Raw genomic sequence first — 14,193 nt, 5'->3', positions numbered from 1 at the left:
CGGAGTGAAAAAGTTGAATGAAAAAAGAAAACAAGGCAAGGGGGTAACGACCAAGGTCATTCCATATCTTGACCTCTTATGAACATAACTTCTTATGAACCTGACCTCTTATGAACTTGACCTCTTATGAACCTGACCTCTTATGAATATAACCTCTTATGAACCTGACCTCTTATGAACCTGACCTCTTATGAACATAACCTCTTATGAACCTGACCACTTATGACACAATAAATCAATGTTGAGTTACTGTACATGAAACTGAATATAGATGTGATATACTTTTTCAAGTTGCTCATCTTTAGTCCATCTTTACATAGGAAGGGGGAAACTCACCACTTTAAAATGTCCTCCTTAACTCTGTCTACCTACACAGGCACTTTAATCAGTCACTGTGACGTGAAGAACACCACCACCTACCTAGAGGTGAATAACTGCAGGTCCTCTGTGCCGGTGGAAATCTCAGCCTGCGGGGGATCCTGTGGAACATCTTCTATGTGAGTACAAACTCTAAATAAGAACACACACACACGCCAAAAAAGCACACAGAAACAAACGCAACATGCATTTGGGTCTTGTGAGAAATTTGTAAGTGGGGAATTGAAATGAAGGGTGAGAATTCAATGGGAGTTGACCTATAGCAGAATAAATGTGGTACTGTTTCTAACAGTGTTGTTTGTGTGTCCTGTTTGCTAGGTACTCTGCAGAGAACAACACCCTGATGCACTCCTGCTCCTGCTGTCAAGAGATGTCTACCAGTGAGATGAAGGTGGAGATGGTCTGCCCTGATGGGAAGAAGATCATGCAGTCCTACATTTACATTAAATGATAAGTGTGGCTGCCATGACTCTGAGTGTGACAAGAAGAACCACTTAGATTAGGCCTTGAAGAATGAAGTCTTTTGAAGTGTTCTTATTTACCTGCATGGAATATTCAATAGTTTTATCTAAAGGGAACCAATAGGGTCTGTCTCATTATCATATAGGCTACTTTCATGAACTGCATGTTCTTTCTCTCTACACTATCATAGACATTATGCAAACCTATTAAACTGATGAAGAAGCATGAAGTCATTATCTTTCTTGTTTTATTTCATATTGTCAAGTGTGTCAATGTGCGACTAGTGTCGTGGAGAATCGTTACAAACTATAACACTTACAAGAACTTGTGAATTCAATATAGGCTTTTAATACAAACATATCAGAAGCCAAGCTGGTCCGCGGAACAACTCCCTTCCCTAAGCTCTGGCTCTGTATTTATACACACAGCATATGAGTCCATTCCATACCTTAAGGGAACATTTTGACATTTGCCGTATGGTTAGTGAGAAAGTCCATATTGCAAATGTACGGTCCCTTACTAGACGTCCAAAAAAGTTTCTAAAATTTGCGGACGGCGTCGGGCTCATCATCCAAAAGGGACTCATTAATGATATGTTAACACAAGATATAATAGAACGTTCCTCCTCTCCCTGGGCTGCTCCTGTTGTCCTCATCCCAAAAAAGACTGGTGGTCTTAGATTCTGTGTGGACTATAGGAAGATCAACAATGTTTCCCAGACTGATGCCTATCCTCTTCCCACCATCCATGAGATCCTGGAGTCATTGTCTGGCGCTGTTGTGTTCACTACCCTTGACCTCAATAGTGGTTATTGGCAGGTTGAGATGGACCAGGAAAGCAAGGACAAGACTGCTTTTGTCTGTGCTGAGGGCTTGTTTTCCTTTAAGGTGATGCCTTTTGGATTAAAGAATGCACCTGCCACTTTCCAAAGACTCATGGAGATTGCGTTAGGTGAGCTCAAAGGGAAAATCTGTTTCGTCTACCTGGACGATATAATTATCTACTCTCAGAACAGAGAAAGACACTTTCAAGATCTTCAAGCAGTGTTGGACAAGCTAAGAGAAGCTGGTCTGACCTTAAATATGAAGAAGAGCAACTTCTGCCAAACCTCCCTGAAGTTCCTTGGCCATATTGTGTCTTTCGACGGCATTCATGTGGATCCTGAAAAGACAAAGGCTGTACAAGACTTCCCTGTGCCAACCACACTCAAGGCCCTTCAACGGTTCCTTGGTATGGCTGGATGGTACCATCGGTTTGTGTCGAACTTCTCCCAGGTGGCAGAACCCCTCAACGCGTTGAAGCGAAAAAGAGTGAAATTCCAATGGACGGCAGAGTGCCAGACCTCCTTTGAAACCCTGAAACGACATCTCGTCACACCTCCCATTTTAGGTCATCCCAACGTTAATTGCCCTTTTGTTGTTTACACTGATGCAAGTGATGTTGGACTTGATGCTGTCCTAGTCCAACAGACTGGACTTGGCACTGAAGAAGTGCTAGCGTTCACCAGTCGGACATTGAATGGAGCAGAGCGGAACTACTCCACAACCGAGCAAGAGTGCCTTGCAGTTGTCTGGGCTTTGGAAAAGTGGAGGTACTACCTGGAGGGAAGACACTTCACTATGGTCACTGACCATTCCTCCCTTGTGTGGGTGTTCAAGACCAACAAACCAAGTACCAGACTCATAAGATGGGCTCTACGGTTGCTAGAGTTCACCTTTGCAGTAGAATACAGGAAAGGAAAATACAACACTGTTCCAGATGCCTTGTCCAGAGCTCCTGCTTGTGATAACGGTGGCCCTCATCTTACATGTGCTACTGTCCTGTCAAGCAGTCGAGACTCACCCAAAACTGACTTTCCCATCTCTGATAAGGCCATATGGAAAGCCCAACAGGATAATCCAGAAGTACAGGCTTTGTACCAGACTATCCTGGAAGATGGAGAAAAGATGGTCAATCCTACCACAAAGCTGACCATCATGGAAGACAAAGTCTACCGAGTTGTACAACTACCTCACAGAACCCTCTACCAAATGTAAATACCTGAAACTCTACGCCTTCAACTGCTTCAACATTTCCATGAAGACCCATTAGCTGGTCATTTGGGCAGGTTCAAAACCTACAAGCGGTTGCAAGCATTACTGTACTGGCCACATCTGAGCATGGATGTGAAGTCACACAACTGTCAGGTTTGTCAAATGTACAAACCAGAAGGTAGAAAGCCTGCTGGCAAGTTGCAGCAAACAATGGTTACCTGACCTTGGGAAATGTTAGGAGTGGATTTGATGGGTCTATTTCCTAGAAGCACCCATCAGAATGTGTACATGCTTGTTTTTGTTGATTACTATTCAAAGTGGGTGGAGCTCTTTTCCCTGCGTCAGGCCACAGCAAGGACCGTCTCTAACATCCTTACGAAAGAGATCCTGACTCGCTGGGGAGTGCCTGATTACATCCTGTCTGATTGAGGTTCCCAATTTGTCTCTTTGAGGAGACCTGCCAAAGATGGAACCTGAGACAGAAGTTGACCACGGCCTATCACCCACAGACCAATCTCACTGAGAGAGTAAATCGAACCTTGAAGACAGTGATTGCTTCCTATGTAGGGACCCAGCACAAACACTGGGACAAGCACCTTCACGAGTTTCGATTTGCCCTGAATTCTGCTGTGCAAGTGTCCACTGGAGTCACACCTGCAGAGCTGAACCTAAGTTGTCCTCTTCGAGGACCCTTGGATATGGTGCTACAGCCCCAGCAGTTTACTCCAGACGCTGCTTGCTATGACCAGGTAGTCCATCTCCATGACTTGAGAGCTCTTGTCTCAAAGAACATGATCCAGGCTCGACTCAAGCAGAAGAGAAATTATGATGAGAACAGACGAGACATGCAGTTCAAGCTTCGTGATCGGGTGTGGCTTCGCTCTCATCCTTACTCGAAAGCTGAACAATTCTTCTCGGCCAAGCTCGCTCCTAAATGGCAAGGACCATATAGGATTGTGGAGCAGATGGGCCCTTTGAACTATCGAGTGGTGAAAGAGGACACAGGTGAAGATATGCGCGTTGTCCATGTCTCACGCCTTAAGGCCTGTTACCCCTCGGCTGAGGAATTGGAGGCGTTTGAGCGCCGCAAGGTCCTGGATATCTTTGAAGAGGAAAGTGAGGAGACTTTTCTCGGATTCCCAGACCCAGAAGTCTCACACCTTAAGGCCTGTGACCCCTCAGCTGAGGAGCGTGAGCTCCAAAAACTCATGAATATTTTTGTAGAGGAAAGTGATGAGGAGACCTTTCTGGGTTTCCCCGGCCAAAATGTGCCTTCCAGGGCAATGGTCGGCTTTTTCCAGGGGAGGGGGTGCATGACGCCCCTGAATTTTTCTGAACCGTCTCAGTGCTTCTCCTTCCAATAGGACGCTTTCCCTTTAACTCCCAATTAAATAGCATCAGTTGCGCAAAAGTGGGGTTGTGATGGAGACGTGAATGAGGATGTGTTCAACCCTCAGTTCCGAAGCTTCTCTATTTGGTTTGTTTTGTTACCGTTAAATGTGTGTTTTGTAGCCTAAGAGAGTTTACCTAGGATCGGATCCACTCTTTGCGTCCGTGGACTACACCTCTCCGTTCTTCGTGGCCTTTCTCCGCTGGAGATCTATTGGCGGATTGGATTGTCTGACTGACCGACTGACTACAACCTTTTTGTATACGGTATTTAATTTGTTTTGATGTGAGGTATACTGTGATGATTTATGTAGTTAGTTGTAGTTGAGGACTTAGTAAGAGTTGGCGCATGGATATATTTTTCCATTTTCAGTGATCAGATTTTCCTGCACTTTTCGAAGAAACGCACGTTCTGTTATAGTCACAGCCGTAATTTAACCAGTTTTATAAACGTCTGAGTGTTTTCTATCCACACATACTAATCATATGCATATACTCAAAATGCCCCGGGTTGGAGCGAGCGGTCGCATTCGCACTTCGGTCCGCAGGAAGTATTACTTTTCATTACTTTTCATTACATTTCATTATAGTACAACGGTTTGATTTGTGTAATCTTAGCAATTTCTTCTTAGCTAGCTACATTTGTATCAAAGATAATTGCGTAATTATCGTATTTCGTCGCCCTAACGTAGTCTACTGCCCAGCAGCTAGCCAGCTAGCTAACGTCCACCGTTAACGTCCACCGTCTACCGAATAGCAGCACTGTAGAAACTATTACACTCAACTCAACTGAACGACTTGATTAGTGTAGTGTTAGCTAGCTACATAGTTGTCTTTGCTGTCTTCGTATCCAAGATAATTGTGTAGTTTAGAGTGTGTAGTCTTAGAGTGATTACCTTAATTTACCGAGGTTAGCTAGCCAGCTATTTGTCATCCTTAACGTAGGAGACACTGCTAGCTAGCCAACAGCTAGCCAACGTCTACTGAATATAACTTCCCACTCAACAACCCGGTCGCATTCCGCTTCGCTCCACAGGTAGTATCACATTTTCATTTCATTTCATTACAGCACAACGGTTTGATTTGTTTGATCGTAGCTAGCTACATAGCCGTCTTTGTATCAAAGATAATTGTGTAGTCTAGAGCGATTTTCTAGGTTAGCTAGCCAGCTATTGTCGTTCTTTTAACGCAACGTAACGTAATCAACACTGCTAGCTAGCCAGCTAGCCCCCGAATAGCTGCACTGTAGAAACTATTACACTCAACGGAACGACTTGATTAGTGTAGTGTCAACAACGCAGCCACTGCCAGCTAGCCTACTTCAGCAGTACTGTATCATTTTAATCATTTTAGTCAATAAGATCCTTGCTACGTAAGCTTAACTTTCTGAACATTCGAGACATGTAGTCCACTTGTCATTCCAATCTCCTTGCATTAGCGTAGCCTCTTCTGTAGCCTGTCAACTATGTGTCTGTCTATCCCTGTTCTCTCCTCTCTGCACAGACCATACAAACGCTCCACACCGCGTGGACGCGGCCACCCTAATCTGGTGGTCCCAGCGTGCACGACCCACGTGGAGTTCCAGGTCTCCGGTAGCCTCTGGAACTGCCGATCTGCGGCCAACAAGGCAGAGTTCATCTCAGCCTATGCCTCCCTCCAGTCCCTCGACTTCTTGGCACTGACGGAAACATGGATCACCACAGATAACACTGCTACTCCTACTGCTCTCTCCTCGTCCGCCCACGTGTTCTCGCACACCCCGAGAGCTTCTGGTCAGCGGGGTGGTGGCACTGGGATCCTCATCTCTCCCAAGTGGTCATTCTCTCTTTCTCCCCTTACCCATCTGTCTATCGCCTCCTTTGAATTCCATGCTGTCACAGTTACCAGCCCTTTCAAGCTTAACATCCTTATCATTTATCGCCCTCCAGGTTCCCTCGGAGAGTTCATCAATGAGCTTGATGCCTTGATAAGCTCCTTTCCTGAGGACGGCTCACCTCTCACAGTTCTGGGCGACTTTAACCTCCCCACGTCTACCTTTGACTCATTCCTCTCTGCCTCCTTCTTTCCACTCCTCTCAGCTTTTGACCTCACCCTCTCACCTTCCCCCCCTACTCACAAGGCAGGCAATACGCTCAACCTCATCTTTACTAGATGCTGTTCTTCCACTAACCTCATTGCAACTCCTCCAAGTCTCCGACCACTACCTTGTATCCTTTCCCTCTCGCTCTCATCCAACACTTCCCACACTGCCCCTACTGGATGGTATCGCGCCGTCCCAGCCTTCGCTCTCTCCCCCGCTACTCTCTCCTCTTCCATCCTATCATCTCTTCCCTCTGCTCAAACCTTCTCCAACCTATCTCCTGATTCTGCCTCCTCAACCCTCCTCTCCTCCCTTTCTGCATCCTTTGACTCTCTATGTCCCCTATCCTCCAGGCCGGCTCGGTCCTCCCTCCCGCTCCGTGGCTCGACGACTCATTGCGAGCTCACAGAACAGGGCTCCGGGCAGCCGAGGCGGAAATGGAGGAAAACTCGCCTCCCTGCGGACCTGGCATCCTTTCACTCCCTCCTCTCTACATTTTCCTCCTCTGTCTCTGCTGCTAAAGCCACTTTCTACCATTCTAAATTCCAAGCATCTGCCTCTAACCCTAGGAAGCTCTTTGCCACCTTCTCCTCCCTCCTGAATCCTCCCCCCCCTCCTCCTCTCTGCAGATGACTTCGTCAACCATTTTGAAAAGAAGGTCGACGACATCCGATCCTCGTTTGCTAAGTCAAACGACACCGCTGGTTCTGCTCACACTGCCCTACCCTGTGCTCTGACCTCTTTCTCCCCTCTCTCTCCAGATGAAATCTCGCGTCTTGTGACGGCCGGCCGCCCAACAACCTGCCCGCTTGACCCTATCCCCTCCTCTCTTCTCCAGACCATTTCCGGAGACCTTCTCCCTTACCTCACCCCGCTCATCAACTCATCCCTGACCGCTGGCCACGTCCCTTCCGTCTTCAAGAGAGCGAGAGTTGCACCCCTTCTGAAAAAACCTACACTCGATCCCTCCGATGTCAACAACTACAGACCAGTATCCCTTCTTTCTTTTCTCTCCAAAACTCTTGAACGTGCCGTCCTAGGCCAGCTCTCCCGCTATCTCTCTCAGAATGACCTTCTTGATCCTAATCAGTCAGGTTTCAAGACTAGTCATTCAACTGAGACTGCTCTTCTCTGCATCACGGAGGCGCTCCGCACTGCTAAAGCTAACTCTCTCTCCTCTGCTCTCATGCTTCTAGACCTATCGGCTGCCTTCGATACTGTGAACCATCAGATCCTCCTCTCCACCCTCTCTGAGTTGGGCATCTCCGGCGCGGCCCACGCTTGGATTGCGTCCTACCTGACAGGTCGCTCCTACCAGGTGGCGTGGCGAGAATCTGTCTCCTCACCACGCGCTCTCACCACTGGTGTCCCCCAGGGCTCTGTTCTAGGCCCTCTCCTATTCTCGCTATACACCAAGTCACTTGGCTCTGTCATAACCTCACATGGTCTCTCCTATCATTGCTATGCAGACGACACACAATTAATCTTCTCCTTTCCCCCTTCTGATGACCAGGTGGCGAATCGCATCTCTGCATGTCTGGCAGACATATCAGTGTGGATGACGGATCACCACCTCAAGCTGAACCTCGGCAAGACGGAGCTGCTCTTCCTCCCGGGGAAGGACTGCCCGTTCCATGATCTCGCCATCACGGTTGACAACTCCATTGTGTCCTCCTCCCAGAGCGCTAAGAACCTTGGCGTGATCCTGGACAACACCCTGTCGTTCTCAACTAACATCAAGGCGGTGGCCCGTTCCTGTAGGTTCATGCTCTACAACATCCGCAGAGTACGACCCTGCCTCACACAGGAAGTGGCGCAGGTCCTAATCCAGGCACTTGTCATCTCCCGTCTGGATTACTGCAACTCGCTGTTGGCTGGGCTCCCTGCCTGTGCCATTAAACCCCTACAACTCATCCAGAACGCCACAGCCCGTCTGGTGTTCAACCTTCCCAAGTTCTCTCACGTCACCCCGCTCCTCCGCTCTCTCCACTGGCTTGCAGTTGAAGCTCGCATCCGCTACAAGACCATGGTGCTTGCCTACGGAGCTGTGAGGGGAACGGCACCTCAGTACCTCCAAGCTCTGATCAGGCCCTACACCCAAACAAGGGCACTGCGTTCATCCACCTCTGGCCTGCTCGCCTCCCTACCACTGAGGAAGTACAGTTCCCGCTCAGCCCAGTCAAAACTCTTCGCTGCTCTGGCCCCCCAATGGTGGAACAAACTCCCTCACGACGCCAGGACAGCGGAGTCAATCACCACCTTCCGGAGACACCTGAAACCCCACCTCTTTAAGGAATACCTAGGATAGGATAAGTAATCCTTCTCACCCCCTAAAAGATTTAGATGCACTATTGTAAAGTGGCTGTTCCACTGGATGTCATAAGGTGAATGCACCAATTTGTAAGTCGCTCTGGATAAGAGCGTCTGCTAAATGACTTAAATGTAAATGTACTATATTCCTGGCATGAGTAGCAGGGCGCTGAAATGTTGCACGATTTTTAACAGAATGTTCGAAAAAGTAGGGGGTAGGAGTAACAGGTTAACAGTTAAAAGAAGGTGTTTACATAAAACAGTTTGCATTGACTTCTTTCCCCATAGGAATACATTGCCTGCACCCCTAAATTCAACCTGAAGCCTATGTGGGTTATGAATCTCGTATTGACCTGTCTTCGGTGAGAGTCCATCAGGCCACTACAAGGTCTACCTGTGTTGATTCTAAGCTTCCTGGACCAACCGGAAGTGGTTAAAATCACCCTAAAAATGTATATCCATACCCTGCCTGCAGTTTGATAGATATAGTGCATTTAACCCTGTGTAAATCAGTCAGTTCTTAACGTAAAGACTTAAAACTCAGGATTCTGTAAAAGCATACCCCAATGAGGATATGTGTTTACTTATAGCTTCCTGTGCCAACCGGAAGTGCCATAATTGGTGTCTCAGGGGCTGTTTCGAGGGGTTAAAAAGTCAGATCTGTCCAAAACTTCATATATGTGATTAGGCAACCCCATGAACTGTAAATCAGTCATTCTTCCCATAGAATTTCAAAGGAAAACTAAATCACACACACACACTGCCTGCATTCGGGGTTAACCTTGTTGGAACTTTTAAAGAACCGTCAGACCTAGAGTTCCGAAACTTTAGAAACCTGTTCTAGACCTCAGGCCGATAGTGCGTGGTGAGTTAGGTGGCTCTAGAAGGTTCTCGGACCGAGAAATAGCCTCGTACATTTGCAATGATTTCAATTCATTTTTGACCATTACGAAAATGACGACATTTAGAAAAGTCCCAGAGACACAAGACTACGTGCATTGCGACCATCTCGGCCCATATAGACGGACCCCAACATTCCTGTCTGATAGCTCATTCAAGGACCCCGTAGCAAGTCATGGAAAAAAGTTAATTTTCAGCACCAATTAGGGTTTAGCTCGGGCACTAAATTACCTATCAAGCCGAAACTTTGGATTCGGGGTCGCCTCAGCTAGGCCTAAACATGACATCAGAAATGGACCCGCAGCTAGAACGTTATTTGTGTTTTACGTTTTTATTATGGTTTGAACCGAATGGCGCTGTGAATTTTGGGCCTGCTCTGAAGTATGTGATAGTTGGCTACTAAATGAGTTGGAAAAAGTGGGTTTGGTGTCAGTTTGTATCAGTTTGGTGTCAGAATGACTCTAATTGACTGATGGACACTGAATTGCTGGTGACTTTTGTCCATTTGCAATATGTTTAAACAGTGAGGGGACCATCACCAAAATGACACTCTGAAATCAACCAAAAATGAGATCAACCAGAATCACTCCCAGCCATCCAGAGTTCATCGGGCCAGTCAATTTCGCATTCCTGCAGGATTTTTATAGCATGACAAATTCAGATGGTAAATGCCCATTGAACCATATTGCAAATGCACAGTGACTATGAAAACCGTTAGTGAGAAAACATAAACAAATGGACATAATGAAATCAACACAACGGTCCTCCGATGGAGAAGACCCACTATCAATGCCCGGGCATTAACCCTTGTTCAAAGAGGCCAGTCAAAGAGTTTGCATTTCTGCCCCCAGGAATACATTGCCTGAAATTCAACCTGAAGCCTATGATGGGTTATGAATGCCTTATGAACCTGTATTGCAAATGCACCATCAGCCATATGAGGTCTACCTGTGCATTTACTCACAAATTCCTGTCATGCTATAAAAGTGGTATGATTCTACAGTGAAAAATTACATACCTTAAGGGAAGATTTCGGCAGTACCTGTATGGTTAGTGAGAAAGTCCATATTGCAAATGTAAAGTCCCTTACTAGACGTCCGAAATCGTTTGTAAATTCAAGACATGTGTTTACGGCGTCCTGGCCGAGCGGCAGGGCCGGACCTACCAGGAAGTCATCAAATGAACTTGTCGGACATTCGGTTTCCGTTTTACAAAAATAATAAGATTTATGTCATTTTTCCCATGTCCCGGAAATTCCCACAAGAGGGCATAAGCAATCATATGGCTATTGCTACAAAACATCACGATTCACGACGGGGCCTTATCTCGAAAACTGAAAATATTTAGAAGCCGAAACTCGGTGAGCGTAGGGGCGGCATAATGGGCAGTTGGCCCCGAACAAGATGGCGTCTAGGCCTCAACGGTTTTTGAGTTATGGCCATTTATCTGGGATTAAAGGTCCAAAATGAAAATAGAGAAATTATTTTTCCACTTCACGTCAAAGTCAAGGAGCCTCCGGTGTCAATAAAAAAGAACCAGCCATTTATCTATCGTCATTTAAGAGAAATCGCACAACGACACCTTGGTGATGTTCACGGATAGGTGTTTTTTTTTTTTTTCAACGGTTACAGATCCAGTTGCAGGTTGTTCTTACGAATCTTTTTAAAGTGTGCTGCGGAGCTCTGTTAGATTTCTGTGATTTTCTATGATTTTCTGAAATAACACACACTCACTAAACCCTCCGTAAATAACTCAGTTCTTAACGTAAAGACTTAAAACTCAGGATTCTGTAAAGGCATACCCCAATCATGATATGAGTTTATTTATAGCTTCCTGTGCCAACCGGAAGTGCCTTTAATGGTGTCACAGTGGCAGTTTCCATGGGTTAAAAAGGTCAGATCTTTTCAAAACTTCATATGTGTGACTAGGTAACCCTCATGAACTGTAAATCAGTCATTTCTCCCAACAGATGTCAAAGAAAATCTCTCACACGCACACACAGCAAGGATGGAGTGAAAAGTGCGGTTCTCAAAGACACAGAGAGCAGGCAATGGCATAAACATAATAATCTCTAGGCCGTGCCGAGTTCAACGAGATATCCCGCTTGACCGTAGCTCGCTCGGTCTGAGCGCAGCGACCATTAGAAAATTAGGCCCAAAATGAAGCCTGCCCCACAACGTCATTTGCTTTTGGGTGACAGTGAGAGAACCGTTAGGGTGAGAAGCACAATTCGACCTCAGGTATGTTCCTAAGGTCCTTCCGATCCGTGCAAGCCTAACGTTGACCGTGTGGCATTAACCCTTAATAGTTAAAAGAAGGTGTTTACTTCAAAGAGTTTGCATTGACTTCTCTCCCCATAGGAATACATTGCCTTTACCCCTAAATTCAACCTGAAGTCTATATGGGTTATGAATGCCGTATGAACCTGTCTTTGGTAACAGTCCATCAGGCCAGTATGAGGTCTACCTGTGTTGATTCTAAGCTTCCTGGACCAACCGGAAGTGGTTAAAATCACCCTAAAAGTGTTTTTCCATTACCTGCCTGCAGTTTGATAGACATAGTGCATTCAACCCTGTGTAAATCAGTCAATTCTTAACGTAAGGACTTAAAACTCAGGATTCTGTAAAAGCATAGCCCAGTGAGGATATGTGTTGACTTATAGCTTCCTGTGACAACCGGAAGTGCCTTAATTGGTGTCTCAGGGGCTGTTTCGAGGGGTTAAAAAAGTCAGATCTGTCCAAAACTTCATATGTGTGATTAGGCAACCCCCATGAACTGTAAATCAGTCATTTTTCCCATAAAATTTCAAAGGAAAACTAAATCACACAGACACACAACTTGGAAGGAGGGACGTATTGGGGTTTGTAGAGACAGACAGTGCCTCCAATAGTTAGCTTTGTTCGAGCTAAAAAAGAACCGTCAGACCTAGAGTTCCGAAACTTTAGAAACCTGTTCTAGACCTCGGGTCGATAGTGCGTGGTGAGTTAGGTGGCTCTAGAAGGTTCTCGGACCGAGAAATAGCCTCGTACATTTGCAATGACTTCAATTCATTTTGACCATTACGAAAATGGCGACATTTAGAAAAGTCTCAGAGACACAAGACTAGGTGCATTGAAACCGGCTCGGCCCATAGAGACGGACCCCAACGTTTCGGTCCGATAGCTCATTCAAGGACCCCATAGCAAGGCATGGAAAAAAGTGGATTTTCAGCACCAATTAGGGTTTTACTCGGGCACCGAAGGACCTATCGAGCCGAAACTCGGGATTCGGGGTCGCCTCACATAGGCCTTCACATATAATGTCTGACCTGGACCCGCAGCTAGAACGTAACTATGTGTTTTACGTTTTTATTATGTTTTAAACTAATGGCGCTGTGAATTATGGGCCTGCTCTGACATATGTGATAGTTGGCTTCTAAATGAGTTGGAAAAAGTGGGTTTGGTGTCAATTGGTATCAGTTTGGTGTCAAAATGACATCTAATTGACTGATGGACACTGACTTGCTAGTTGACTTTTGTACATTAGCAATATGTTTAAACGGAGAGGGACCATCACCAAAATGGCATTCTGAAATCAACACAAAAATGGCATCACCATAGTCTCCAGGCTGTGCCGAGTTCAACGAGACGCCCGCTTGACCGTAGCTCGCTCTGAGTGCAGTGACCTTGAAAAAAAAGAACCAAAACCAAGCCTGGCCCTCAATGTCATTTGCTTTTGGGTGACAGTGAGAGAACCGTTAGGGTGAGAAGCACAATTCGACCTCAGGTACGTTCCTAAGGTCCTCCCGATCCGCGGAAATGTACAACTATCACTGCAAGCCTAACCTTGACCCTGTGGCATTAACCCTTAATAGTTAAAAGAAGGTGTTTACATCAAAGAGTTTGCATTGACTTCTCTCCCCATAGGAATACATTGCCTGCACCTCTAAATTCAACCTGAAGCCTATGTGGGTTATGAATGCCTTATGAACCTGTCTTCTATGACAGTCCATCAGACCACTATGAGGTCTACCTGTGTCGATTCTAAGCTTCCTGGAGCAACCGGAAGTGGTTAGATTGACCCAAAAGGAGTTTTGATGTACATAACCTTCAAAGGTGAAAATGACTGCATTCAACACTGTGTAGATCATAGATCAGTCAATTCTTAACTTAAAGACTTAAAACTCAGGATTCTGTAAATCAATGTCAATCAAGACATGTGTTTACTTATAGCTTCCTGTGCCAACCGGAAGTGCCTTTAATTGGGTCACACTGTCTGTTTTGAAGGGTTAGAAAAGTCACATCTCTCCAAAACTTCATATGTGTGACCAGGTAACCCTCCTGAACTGTAAATCAGTCATTTCTCCCAGCAGATGTCAAAGAAAAGCTCTCACACGCACACACAGCAAGGATGGAGTGAAAAGTGTGGTTCTCAAAGACACAGAGAGCAGGCAATGGCATAAACATAATGTCTAGGCCGTGCCGAGTTCAACGAGATATCCCGCTTGACCGTAGCTCGCTCGGTCTGAGCGCAGCGACCATTAGAAAAGTAGGCCCAAAATGAAGCCTGCCCCACAACGTCATTTGCTTTTGGGTGACAGTGAGAGAACCGTTAGGGTGAGAAGCACAATTCGACCTCAGGTATGTTCCTAAGGTCCTTCCG

General features: G+C 46.1%; 1 pseudogene; it reads left to right on the top strand.

Annotated features, from left to right (window-relative positions):
* Nucleotides 1-345: 345 nt before the first annotated feature.
* LOC118382483 (mucin-5B-like) lies at nucleotides 346-1,069 on the top strand (annotated as a pseudogene).
* The last annotated feature ends 13,124 nt before the right edge of the window (nucleotides 1,070-14,193 follow it).

This window comes from Oncorhynchus keta, unplaced genomic scaffold (genome assembly GCF_023373465.1).
Source record: "Oncorhynchus keta strain PuntledgeMale-10-30-2019 unplaced genomic scaffold, Oket_V2 Un_contig_19129_pilon_pilon, whole genome shotgun sequence".
NCBI lineage: Eukaryota > Metazoa > Chordata > Actinopteri > Salmoniformes > Salmonidae > Oncorhynchus > Oncorhynchus keta.
Note: the sequence above shows the minus strand (reverse complement) of the source record. Positions and strands in the feature narration are given on the sequence as shown.